Source organism: Oncorhynchus keta, chromosome 36 (assembly GCF_023373465.1).
Source record: "Oncorhynchus keta strain PuntledgeMale-10-30-2019 chromosome 36, Oket_V2, whole genome shotgun sequence".
NCBI lineage: Eukaryota > Metazoa > Chordata > Actinopteri > Salmoniformes > Salmonidae > Oncorhynchus > Oncorhynchus keta.
In genome coordinates, this window is record NC_068456.1 from 16,514,514 (window position 1) to 16,529,000 (window position 14,487).

Sequence of the window (14,487 nt, forward strand, 5' to 3'; positions counted from 1 at the left end):
CTGGAGAGCAAATCAAGTGCACTATAGGCCTACCGCTGGCCAATCAGATGGCTCAGAATACCATTTATGCAGGAACTAGCAGGTATAGAAGAAAGCTACAGCAAAGTTGATACTGGAAGACTTAAAAACGTTTAAAACCATGGCTAGAGAGAGACTGTCAGCGAATACACCAAAGAGCTGCTGTTTTTATGAGTGAGTTCATGTTTGTCCTTACCCAGCACTGTCAACACTTTGTATTCAACACTTTTATAAGTCATAAAATGTGCGTTCTTCCTATTTCCATTCAGCGCTACAACAAGCACTGCAGCAGTAATGAATGAGGAGGAAAGTGTACTCAAATCAAATCAGTTTATTTGTCACGTGCACCGAATACAACCTTTCAGTGAAATGCTTACTTACAGGCTCTAACCAACTTTGCAATTTAAAAAAGGCTTGCATTGTTGTTATTATTATTTGACCTTTATTTAACTAGGGAAGTCAGTTGAGAACAAATTCTTATTTTCAATGACAGCCTAGGAACAGTGGGTTAACTGCCTGTTCAGGGGCAGAACAACATATTTTGTACCTTGTCAGCTCAGGGATTTGAACTTGCAATCTTCCAGTTACTAGTCCAACGCTCTAACCACTAGGCTACTCCGCAGCTTGGGTCTTTTGTAATATCTCGGAATATCTGCTGTGACTGACCATCAGACGCAGGCACCATCAACCCAGTAAAATAAAAATAACAAGCAAATGATTTAAATGCTAGCTAAACTCAGCTGTGCCTGACAAGTAATACAAAAATGGATCTATTGCCTTTGTGATCATATAGCCTATCTAAAATGTTGAAATATATACTGAACAAAAATATAAACACAACATGTAACAATTTCAACAATTTTACTGAGTTATAGTTCATGTAAGGAAATCAGTCAATTGAAATAAATTAATTGGGCCTTAATCTATGGATTCCACATGACTGCGCATGGGCACATCCATGGGTGGGCCTGGGAGGGCATAGGCCAACCCATCTGGGAGCCAGGCATGCCCACTGGGGAGCCAGGCCCAGCCAATCAGAATGAGTTCATTACAGACAGAAATACTCCTGAGTTTCATCAGCTGCCTGGGTGGCTGGTCTCAGACAAACCTGCAGGTGAAGAAGCCTGATGTGGTGGTCCTTGGCTGGCATGGTTACACATGGTCTGCGGTTGTGAGGCCGGTTCTATGTTGTCGTGGAAATTTCCTCTATTTACCAAATCATGGGAGCAAACCACACACACAAGTCAGAGTTAGTTATAAAAGTCCATCTTTAATTATATGAGCTCTATCACAATCCTGTGACTCTCAGATAAATTCAGTGTCTCTCAATCAATTCTCTGAGAGCACCCTTACAATGCAACTGAGATCCTTTAATAGCAAAGAACACACATAGTCAGACAGCATAGACATCATAAATCGTTCAGCTTTGTCTCCTTACTCAAACCCCAGAACCATAAACCAATCCCCCATATCAACAGGCATATATCAAATTGTCATTTAGATACAACCAACTCTAAATACAACCAATCCTGGACAAGCTCACGGAGAGGAGAATGAGGCTTTGGTTAAGATAGAAACAACATTAGAGGGAGCATAGAATGATTCCAGACACTGCCACCCTCCTTTCCCCACTGGGAAAGGTAGGGAGTAAAAGATATGTTTACACATGATGACACTTTGACCTCTCCCCTCTCAGCGGCCCATGCAACTTAGTCTTGACATAGAACAGATAACTGCAACCTCGCCTCAGTATTATACAAAAATACCATTCTGATGAGAAGTAACTTACACACATTTGATGAATATAAAACATCTTACATATGTTACCAACAAATTCTGAATCTTCCACGACAATGTAATGCCAAATTCTCAAAAAAGTTGTTTGAGGTGGCTTATGGTAAAGAAATTGACATAAAATTATCTGACAACAGCTCTGGTGGACATTACTACAGACAGCATTGCCAATTGCACGCTCCCTTTAAACCTGAGACATCTGTGGCATTCTGTTGTGTGAGAAAACGGCATATTTTATTGGCCTTTTATTGTCCCCAGCACAAGTTGCACCTGTGTAATGACCATGCTATTTAATCAGCTTTTTGATATGCCACTCCTGTCAGGTGGATGGATTATCTTGTCAAAGGATAAATGTGCAATAACAGGGATGTAAACTAATCTGTGCACAACATTTGAGAGAAATAAGCTTTTTGTGCATATGGAACATTTCTGGCATACTTTATTTCAGTTCATAAAACATCGGACCAACACTTTACATGTTGTGTTTAAATTTTGGTCAATAAAATAAAAAAAATGGCCCAAACAACAATGCATTGGCAGGGAAATTCAAGCAAAGCCAATATGAGGTGATAATGTATTGGACCTATAGCTTACTGCACAAACCTCATTGCTATAGTACTGTTTTTAATTGGTGAATGTTGCACATTATTACATTTTTTAAAGTAATGTAAAAAAAAATCTGAGGTAGATCTCTGGTTGCATTTTCACTCAGTGATCTTGAATGATAAGGTTGGTGACCACGGTTTTCCCTGTTAACACTATCACGTTTCCCTTTACTGTGGCAATTGTGATCTAATCAACACAATATTAGCTACTTTCAATGCAACATACCAAAACAAAACTAACTATGTAAGAAATGTTGTTATAGGCAAAAGTAGTAGTAGTTGTCACGGTTTTCATGTGGTGAAGGAGAGTCGGACCAAACTGCAGCGTGTATATTGCGATCCATGTTTAATCACACAACGTAAACACGAATAAACACAAACACTACAAAACAATAAACGAAATGAAAACCGAAAACAGCCTATACTTGTGTCAACTAACATCGGACATGTCATAAGGTGAATGCACCAATTTGTAAGTCGCTCTGGATAAGAGCGTCTGCTAAATGACTTAAATGTAAATCAAGACACTCAGGACAATCACCCACAATACAACCAAAGAATATGGCTGCCTAAATATGGTTCCCAATCAGAGACAACGATAAACACCTGCCTCTGATTGAGAACCACTTCAGACAGCCATAGACTCTCCTAGAACACCCCACTAAGCTACAATCCCACTAAGCTACACACCACATACAAAAACCCATGTCACACCCTGGCCTGACCAAATACATAAAGAAAAACACAAAATACTTCAACCAGGGCGTGACAGAAGTAGGATTTTAATGCACTGGCATGCACGACTCAGCCCATACTCTACACCACATATGTCCGAGTCAAGGCCCGCGGGCCACATCCGGCCCGCGAGAAGGTTTTTTACGGCCCTGGGATGATCTTGATTTATTATTAGAACCGGCCCGCAGACCGCAGCAAGCCGGCAGCCCGCAGATCTTTTACACGCACCAATACTACATTTCCCACAATTCAACGGTGACGCACCGAGCAGTAGGCTGCTTCATTTCAATATTTATTGGCACAGCAGTTGTCAGCATCACAGTAAAATTAACTTTCAGATACCCATCAAAAATGGCAAAACGGAAGGTGGACACTGAGAACCGGGGTTTCAAACAAGGTGGGAGTCGGAGTATTTGTTCACGGAGGTAGCTGGAAAACCTGTGTGTCTTCTGTGTGGAGAAAGTGTGGCGGTACTGAAAGAGTATAATCTGAGACGACATTATGAAACGAAACACGCGGACAAAAACAAGAATATGGACATGGAACAAAGGCTACAAAAGGCAGAGGAATTAAAACGAGGCCTCAAATCTCGACAGGCTCTGTTCAAAAAAGCCAAATCACAAGGCCAGGCTGCTGTCAAGGCCAGTTTTATTTTGGCAGAAGAGATCGCTAAATCAGCCCGGCCATTTACGGAGGGGGATTTCATCAAAAACTGCATGATTAAAGTTTGTGACGAAGTTTGCCCAGAAAAAGGCAACTCTTTTTAAATGTGAGTCTGAGCAGAAACACCATTGCCGAGAGAGTAGACCAGTTGTCCATCAATCTAAAAGAGCAGCTTGTGAAAAAGGGAAAAGATTTCATTGCATATTCCTTGGCTGTGGATGAGAGCACCGACATTTCTGACATTGCCCAGTTGTCAATTTTCATCCGCGGAGTGGACTCCAGCCTAAGCGTGACAGAGGAGTTTTTGGCTTTACGTCCTATGCATGGCACAACTACGGGGCATGATTTGTATGAAGAGGTGTCAAGATGTGTAAATGAGATGGAGCTGCCTTGGGAAAAACTTGTGGGTTTGACAACCGACGGAGCACCTGCGATGTGTGGACACAGGAGCGGACTGGTGGCGAAGATACGGGAAAAGATGCAAGAGGAAAACGCGACAGGTGAGCTGACAGCTTATCATTGTATCATACACCAGGAAGCGTTGTGCGGTAAAGCCTTGAAAATGGAGCATGTAATGAGCATCATCACGCGCACAGTTAACTTTATCAGAGCCAAAGGTTTGAATCACCGCCAGTTCAAGGCATTTCTGACGGAGTTAGAAACGGAGCATGGTGATTTGCCTTATCACACAGAGGTGCGATGGCTAAGCCAGGGAAAGGTGCTTCAAAGATGTTTCGAGCTTCGTGAGGAGATTTGTCTGTTCTTGGACAGCAAAGGGAAAGACACAACACAACTCCGAGACGAAATGTTTCTGTGTGAAATGGCTTTTCTGTGTGACATTACGAGTCATCTGAATGCAATGAACTTGCAGCTGCAGGGTCGGGATCGTGTCATCTCTGATATGTACAGTACAGTGAAGGCATTTAAAACCAAACTGACTCTGTGGGAGACGCAGATGCGGAAAGAAAATTTGAGCCACTTTCCCAGCTGCCAGACCATGAAAGAGAAGCTCTCTACCAGTGCGTTCCCGAGCGCACAGTTGGCTGATAAAATAGGTATGCTTGCCGCTGACTTTCGACGCCGATTTGCTGACTTTGAAGCACAAAAAAGCAGGTTGGAACTGCTCGGTAACCCATTTGCTGTTGACGTGGAAAGCTCACCACCAAACCTCCAAATGGAGTTGATTGACCTCCAATGCAATGATGCACTGAGGGCAAAATATGCGGCAGTGGGTGCTGCGGAGTTCGCCCGTTTCCTCCCGACACAATGCCCCAGCTGCGCATCCAGGCTGCTCAAACGTTGTCTATGTTTGGCAGCACATACCTGTGTGAACAACTGTTTTCTTTGATGAACTTGAACAAAACATCACACAGAAGTCGACTTACTGCTGAACACCTCCACTCAATTCTGAGGATTTCCTCAGCTCAGAGCCTTACCCCGAACATTGATGAACTTGTGGAAAAGATGGGACACCACCAAGTATCACCCTCAACCTCAAACAAGTGAACATTACTGTGCAATCACATATTTAGAGTTTTTACTCAGTTCAAGTTTAAAAGTTAAAGTTTAATATTTGTTTTCACTGCATGTTACTTCTCCTTAAACAAAGTGTTGTTTTTGATTAATAGATTTTTGCACTTTATTTTATTGTATTTCAATCCAATTATATTTTAAAAATATTTCAGTTGAGTGGATGATAGAAAATTGCTATTATTGTTTTTTTCTTTGAAGTAAATTTAGCCCACTTTTGCTAAAATAGAAAATATAGGCTACTGATGGTGCCTTGAATACCGGTTTCTTTCATTTAATGTTCATGTTATGGGGATTTTTATATAAAGGAAATTTGTCTTTTGTGTCTGTTGAAAATTAAAGATTACTGACAGAGCCATAAGAAAATATTGCTTTATTTATCTGATCATATTGGAATATATTTGTTAGGTTTTCAGTAGGTTCAATTAGGTTCACTAGACTATATGCGTCATTTAAAAATGTTCAATGAACATTCGAACAGTCCGGCCCTCGGCTTGTAGCTACATTTTTATTTGGCCCTCCGTCCATTTGACTTTGACACCCCTGCTCTACACAGACCAGTGTGGTATAACCAATTAGAGCTGCAGTAAACCTATTCTCAGAAAAAAAAGAAACGTCCCTTTTTCAGGACCCTGTCTTTCAAAGATAATTCGTAAAAATCTAAATAACTTCACAGATCTTCATTGTAAAGGGTTTAAACACTGTTTCCCATGCTTGTTCAATGAACCATAAACAATTAATGAACATGCACCTGTGGAACAGTCGTTAAGACACTAACAGCTTACAGACGAGATAGGCAATTAAGGTCACAGTTATGACTGTGAGATGCCGACAGGGAGACAGGACGGACAGCTGATTGTCCTCGCTGTTGCAGACCACATGTAACACCTGCACAGGATCGGTACATCCGAACATCACACCTGCAGGACAGTTACAGGATGGCAACAACAACTGCCCGAGTTACACCAGGAAAGCACAATCCCTCCATCAGTGCTCAGACTGTCCGCAATAAGCTGAGAGAGGCTGGACTGAGGGCTTGTAGACCCGTTGTATAAGGCAGGTCCTCACCAGAAAGCACAGGCAACAACATTGCCTATGGGCACAAACCCACATCGCTGGACCAGACAGAACTGGCAAAAAGTGGTCTTCATTGACGAGTTGTGGTTTTGTCTCACCAGGGGTGACGGTCGGATTCATGTTTTTTGTCGAAGGAATGAGCGTTACACCGAGGCCTGTACTCGATTTGGAGGTGGAGGGTCCGTCATGGTCTGGGGCGGTGTGTCACAGAATCATTGGACTTAGCCTGTTGTCAATTCAGGCAATCTCAACGCTGTGCGTTACATGGAAGACATCCTCAACCCTCATGTGGTACCCTTCCTGCAGGCTCATGACCCTCCAGCATGACAATTCCACCAGCCATACTGCTCGTTCTGTGCGTGATTTCCTGCAAGACAGGAATGTCAGTGTTCTGCCATGGCCAGCGAAGAGCCCGGATCTAAATCCCATTGAGCACGTCTGGGACCTGTTGGATCAGAGGGTGAGAGCTAGGGCCATTCCCCCCAGAAATGTCTGGGAACTTGCAGGTGCCTTGGTGGAAGAGTCGGGTAACATCTCACAGCAAGAACTGGGAAATCTGGTGCAGTCCATGAGGAGGAAATGCACTGCAGTAGACCCTGATCTAAAAATCAGTTGCAAACGTGTGTGTGTGTGTGTGTGTGTGTGTGTGTGTGTGTGTGTGTGTGTGTGTGTGTGTGTGTGTGTGTGTGTGTGTGTGTGTGTGTGTGTGTGTGTGTGTGTGTGTGTGTGTGTGTGTGTGTGTGTGTGTGTGTGTGTGTGTGTTCTTGCATGTGTCTGTTACGATGGAGTCCCCATGGGAACAGGAAAATTACTGTCTGACCCTGCAGCCCATCAGGAGGTGCAGTCACAAAGGGAAGAGAGGGGTGGACAGGCTGAGAGAAATACAAAAATATGTCTAATAGACTGAGAAACAGTAGAATAGGAGATTATGGTGTTAGATTTATAGAGTGGGAGAGATTGTGTGCAATTGATGAGAGAGAGATACTGTATATACACTACGGTTGCCATTCTGGGATGCAGTTATCCCCTTCTCCAAAAACATAGCAAAACGACATCATCTGTTTCAGTAGCTATAGCTAGTTAACTATCTAGCTAGGTGTCATCATCTTAAATATCCCAGTTAAAAAATAAGACAATTTTCGGATTTGGTTGATGATGGTCGGACCTGGTCTGGCCAAGTCACACTAACCATACCAAGCAACAGAGCTAGGTAGCTGGTTAGCTTGTTAAGTTCTTTATTTAGCTAGCTAGTTATTTTCATGAACTGAAGTTAGATTTCAATAGTAGAACAACAAGTGGTTGCCTAGCTTATTGTTAATGATATGGATTACTAAATCCTTGAAAAAAATATAACAAATTATTGCAGTTTCCGGTCATTGTTTTCAGGCTGGTTGCATTGGTGCTAGCAAGGTAGATAGCTACCCCAGAAGTGGGTAAAAACATTTGTGATTGACTTTGTCATACTCCAAACCGAAGTCAAAGTAGTATGGAGGCCTACCTCCAGTTTCCAAACTATCATCAATGTTGAAAAATGCTTGATTATACTTCTGTATTTTGACAAGCTAGGATGAATCAGGTGCAACTGCTTGGGAAGTTGGGATGTGGTTAGCTGGCAGGCAGCAGCTGCAGGAATACCATCCTTTCTCCCTGTCTCTGGGATGGTTGTATGTCCAGGAGAATGTTGGACTATCTAGCTAACAATTTTTATCCTGCTTGTTTGATCCTGATCTTAATAATTCAAATGATTTTCCATTCGGTCGAATAAATAATTGCTTATTACCAATGTGGTATTGTATACACATCCTGGCTGCATGTATGTATGTATATACAGCTTTGACAGTGCTACTGACCCGAGTGGTGGCGCTTGGCTTGCGCAAACAAATGATTTGCTGTGTATATTTTTTGACACGCAAAGACCCAAATGGCGTTCCATACTTGCAGCCTGAGTATGCATATTGGTCAGGGAGAAATCCAAACGATTCTAATAGGAATTAATGGCAATACAGCCATAATCCTAATTTTACATATGCAGGAAAATAAACACAAGGCATGTGATACATCAGAAATTGTGCAATATAATTAAAGTCAACCTGAAATATTGTAATACAATTATAAATACAATTTATACAGGTTTTATACACATTTTCTGTATAAATAGCCTCTAAAATATATGAAGCTGTACTTGTTGCATTTACATTTACTTGTCTATCATCAACTGATTTCAGCCAGTGTATGGATGTCAATTGACTGTATTGTTTGAATGGAATGTTGGCATATTTGCAGTTAATTTGAAACAATGTATGGAATCATTCCTTTAAAACTATCTGGTTGGCTAGGTAACAAACATACAGTGCAGATCAATTCTTCAAATTCATTATTTTACACTATCACAGCACTGGCAAACCTTGGTTGACCAACCATATAAATGTAATCAGGGATGTAGAGGAGTGCAAATGTCATTTACACTGCTTTTTATTTGTGAAATAGCATTTACTCACCTTTTTATTTTGTTAATTAGCCTTTACCCACTTATTATTGCGTTCCCAGTGTTGATCAGAGCTCAGAACGCTTATATTCTTTATTACGGAGTTATTATCGCGCCTGCCTCTTTGCGAACGAGTGGAATCATTCTATTCAACCAGCTTATATGAACAGGAGTTAGCATTTAGCAGTCACTTATTCTAAACCTGAAATGGGACAACTTCTACATGTTATGCAATGAAAACATATATCCAAATTGGACTTGTTACAATACATAAATCATAAATCATGACAGATTTGATGAATATCCACTTTGCTAGATCAGACTTGTTGAATGCGAGCCAATCTGGCGCCTTTTTCTATCCCCCACGGTCTGCGTTCCATTGATCTCCTTACCGCATGTATGGAGGGCCCCCCTCCCGACTCCCCTCCAATCAAACAGTCAAATCTCCAACCTCATCTTCAGGCAAGGACACACCATTACACACACAGCACCACACTTCTGTCAATGTGCCCCAACAGTACATTACACTGATAAATATCAAGCAGATGCAATCGTGTAGCTACATATCCAACTCAAGTGTTGCTAGCAGACACTGACTATTGATGTCAGATCACAGACTATTGACGTCAGTTATCCAAATCAAATGTTATTTGTCAAATACACATGGTTAGCAGATATTAATGTGAGTGTAGCGAAATGCTTGTGCTTCCAGTTCCGACAGTGAAGTAATATCTAACAAGTATCCTAATAATTCCCCAACATCTACTAAATACACACAAATCTAAAAGGTTGAATGAGAATATGTACATGTAAGTATATGGATGAGCGATGGCCGAGCGGCATAGGCCAGGTGTAATACATTTACATTTACATTTAAGTCATTTAGCAGACGCTCTTATCCAGAGCGACTTACAAATTGGTGCATTCACCTTATGACATCCAGTGAAACAGCCACTTTACAATAGTGCATCTAAATCTTTTAAGGGGGGGGGGTGAGAAGGATTACTTTATCCTATCCTAGGTATTCCTTAAAGAGGTGGGGTTTCAGGTGTCTAATAGACGGTATAAAATACAGTATATACATATGATATGAATAATGTAAGATATGTAAACATTATTAAAGTGATATTATTTAGAGTGCATTGTATAAAGTGACGAGTGATCCATTTATTAAAGTGGCCAGTGATTGGGTCTCAATGTAGGCAGCAGTCTCTGAGTTAGTGATGGCTGTTTAGCAGTATGATGGCCTTGAGATAGAAGCTGTTTTTCAGTCTCTCGGTCCCTGCTTTGATGAACCTGTACTGACCTCGCCTTCTGGATGATAGCGGTGTGAACAGGCAGTGGTTCGGGTGGTTGATGTCCTTGATGATCTTTTTGGAATTCCTGTGACATTGGGTGCTGTAGGTGTCATGGAGGGCAGGTAGTTTGCCCCCGGTGCTGCGTTGTGCAGACTGCACCACCCACTGGAGAACCTTGTGGTTGAGTGCGGTGCAGTTGCCGTACTAGGCTGTGATGCTCTCGATTGTGCATCTGTATAAGTTTGTCAGGGTTTTGGGTGATAAGCCAAATTTCTTCACCCTCCTGAGGTTGAAGAGGCGCTGTTGCTATTGCAACTTCTTCACCACACTGTCTGTGTGAGTGGACCATTTCAGTTTGTCTGTGATGTGTATGCCGAGGAACTTAAAAAACGTTCCACCTTCTCCACTGCTGTCCATTCAATGTGGATAGGGGGTGTTCCCTCTGCTGTTTCCTGCATTTGACTCCATCAATGCAGGAAATTAATGGAAATTGAATTCATAAATTGAAATGATCCCCGTGTGAATATAATGTTCAGTATACAATTAATGATCAGCTTTTCATTCGTTTTCAGAAATCAAATAACCCCAAATGAATAGCCTGCAGGCTAGTATAATATTATGTTGCCAAGTTGACTAAAGAACTAACCCATCATCCATAGAGACTAAGTACTGTTGGTAGATAATCCACTGTACTTAACCCTCAAAAGGCTACTCTCCTCTATGTTATCCTCACAAATAATTCTAATAGGTATCAGTCTGGTGTTTTCTGTAATGCCCTTAGTGATCGTGTTCGTAATGGCTGCTCAGTGAAACGACGTGTCCTGATTTGTCATATTAATGAACACGCCCCCATAAAGAAAATTAGAATAAAAGTCAGGTTCAGCCCCTGGTTCGACTGTGATCTTGCAGAGTTACTCCACATCAAGAATTGCATTTTGCGAAAGGCTCGGCACACACATACTCAGGCTGACTGGCTCTCGTTCAGGCAAATGAGAAATAAGTGCACTCAGGCTACCCGGAAGGCCAAAGTTAGTGACTTTAAGGAGCAGTTCTCTCTTTGTGGGTCTAACTCCAAGACATTCTGGAAAACGGTTAAAGACCTGGAGAATAAACCCTCCTCCTCACAGCTGCCCATGCCCCTTAATGTTGATGATGTGGTTGTTACTGACAAGGAGCACATGACTGAGCTCTATAATCACCACTTCATTAAGTCAGGATTAAGTGACGCTTCTCCCTCTTTTTTCCCTGCTCCGCTACAAAGTTTCTCCCTGCAGGCAGTCACTGAGTCCGAGGTACTAAAGGAGCTCCTGAAACTTGACCCCCAAAAAACATCTGAGTCAGATGGTTTAGACCCTTTCTTCTTTAAGGTTGCTGCCCCTATCATCGTGAAGCCTATCTCAAACCGTTTTAACCTGTCTCTCCTTACTGGGGAGGTTTCCATTGCTTGGAAGGCATTTTGAGCCACGGTTCGTCCTTTATTTAAAGGGGGAGATCAAGCTGATCCTAACTGTTATAGGCAGGGTTTCACATTTTGGGGAATATTCAAAGGTGGAAATTTTCCGTGGGAATATATGGGAATTAAACAGGAATTTATGGGAATTAACAGAAATATATGCAAATTAATAAAACAAAAGAAAGGGAATATTGAATGATGCCCAATGATCCATCGCATCTCCCAAAAATGTTTTCAACTAAAGCTTTGGTTGTCTTCCTCTCAGGCTTCATTGTCTTCTTCCTGGACCTTTTCAATGTCCCTCTCTTGAACATCAGACTCTGAGGCCTCATCTTCACTGTCACTTCCCAACCTTGTTGAGGATGGCTCGTTGTCAGGCACAAAAAGCCTCAAATTTGCCAAGATGGCCACAAATCTTTCAACCCTTGTATAGGTCAGCCTGTTGCGTGCTTTGGTGTGTGTGTTCCCAAACAAGTACCAGTTGCGCTCTGAGGTTGCTGATGTTGGTGAGATTTGGAGGATGATGGAGGCAACTGGGTAAAGAGCCTCATATCCACAAAGTCCCTTCCACCAGGTGGCTGATGAGGTATGTTGTCAAGACTGCCATATTACATCTCCATCCCAAAGCCTTTGCTTGGAAGTGTCCTTCGCCAGACTGCCAAGAACCTTGCCCTCATCTAGCCCAAGATGGCAAGACACGGTAGTGATGATACCATAGGCCTTGTTGATCTCTGCACCAGATAGGATGCTCTTGCCAGCATACTTGGGGTCCAATGTGTACGCTGCAGCATGTATGGGCTTCAGGCAGAAGTCTTCATGTATTTCAGAACTGCAGATTCCTCTGATTGGAGCAACAGTGAAGTGGGCAGGGCAGTAGAGATTCTCTGACATCTGCAAGCAGAGTCTGAACATCAGACAGGATGGCATTGTCTCCCTCAATCCATGCAATGGTTACTGCTATAGGTTTCAGGAGTTTCAGGCTGCTTACCACTCTCTCCCAAAATACATCATCCAGGAGGATCCTCTTGATGGGGTTATCCATATCGGCAGACTGTGATATGGCCATTTCTTAGAGAGACTCTTTCCCCTCCAGGAGACTGTCAGACATGATGACAACACCACCCCAACGGGTGTTGCTGGGTAGCTTCAATGGGGTGCCCTTATTCTTCTCACTTTGCTTGGTGAGGGAGATTGCTGCTATAACTTGATGACCCTTCACATACCTAACCATTTCCTTGGCTCTCTTGTAGACTGTATCCATTGTTTTCAGTGCCATGATGTCCTTGAGGCGCAGATTCAATGCATGAGCAGCACAGCCAATGGGTGTGATGTGATAGTAGGACTCCTCCACTTTAAACCAAGCAGCCTTCATGTTTGCAGCATTGTCTGTCACCAGTGCAAATACCTTGTGTGGTCCAGGGTCGTTGATGACTGCCTTCAGCTCATCTGCAACGTAGAGACCGGTGTGTCTGTTGTCCCTTGTGTCTGTGCTCTTGTAGAATACTGGTTGAGGGATGGAGATGACGGGGTGGAGATGAATACTGGTTGAGGGGTGGAGATGATGCTAATGACGTTAATTATTCCTTGCCCACGAACATTCGACAAAGGTGATCAGAGGTGATTGCAATACAGTCTAAGTTCTCTATGATTTGCTTGACCTTCACTTGAACTCTGCATCCAGCAAATTCGTTGATAAAGCATGTCTGGTTGGAGGGGTGTATGCTGGGCGAAGAACATTCAGAAATCTCTTCCAATACACATTGCCTGTGAGCATCAGAGGTGAACCAGTTGCATACACAGCTCGAGCAAGTCATTCATCAACATTTCTCTGACTACGTTCCTCCATTGAGTCATAAAAACGTCTGATTCCAGGAAGAATATGAGCTGTTGCTATCGATAAGGTGTCGGATTCATAACTTTCACCTCAAATAGAAGTAGAGGAACTTTTGTCAGAGGTTGCTTGTTGTGAGCACTGAGGGAACTTTATGCACTTGACCAGATGATTCTGCATCTTTGTTGCATTATTCACATATGATTTAGCACAGTATTTGCAAATGTACACAGCTTTTCCTTCTACATTAGCTGCAGTGAAATGTCTCCACACATCAGATAGTGCCCGTGGCATTTTCCTGTAAAGATTGGTGGGGAAAAAAACAAATACAATTCCATGTACAGATAAATAGTTAAGCAGTTATATTAAACTCCTTTGTAAGATAAATGTTTTAAAATGAAACATGTATGGAAACACGTGAATTAACACTCAGCAGGCTTAAGCAAGTTAAAACTCACATGGTAGCAACAACTAACTAGTAGGAATTGTTAACAAGTTAGAAATGATTTAAACACACTTTGCTGTAGGCTACTATTTACTAGTTAATAAAGAATCATGTATGTCGTATAAAATATATTCATCCCACCCAGTATTGTAATCAAAACTAACCAGAAAGCATGTAGATCTTGGCTCAGACAGTGTAGTAGTGTGGGCTCAATAGCATCTCATTAGTGTGCAAGATCTTGAGAATCAGCTGTACATGTGATGGAAGGGTGCACTGTACATGTGATGGAAGAATGCACTGTGCATACAGAGGGTTGCAATTCCATTGAATTGGGGATAGTTCAACCAAAGTATGCCACAAGACCTATAATTGCCTTACAGTATGTGTATCCCACAAAAAAAGGTTCAGTGTTATAAGCTAACTTTTTTTATGAATTTAAGCAAAATTCCCCAAATTCCAGGGATTAACTTCCCATAGAAAAATTCCAGAAAAATGCTGGAAATTTACCAGAAAGTGTCCAACCCTTTGCAACCCTACTTATAGGCCTATACTA

At 42.1% G+C, this 14,487-nt stretch overlaps 1 protein-coding gene across 2 annotated transcripts in view; it reads left to right on the forward strand.

Annotated features, from left to right (window-relative positions):
- Positions 1-14,487, forward strand: part of LOC118369714 (protocadherin-15-like) — a 269,223-nt gene that overhangs the window by 136,661 nt on the left and 118,075 nt on the right. The window lies entirely within an intron of this gene.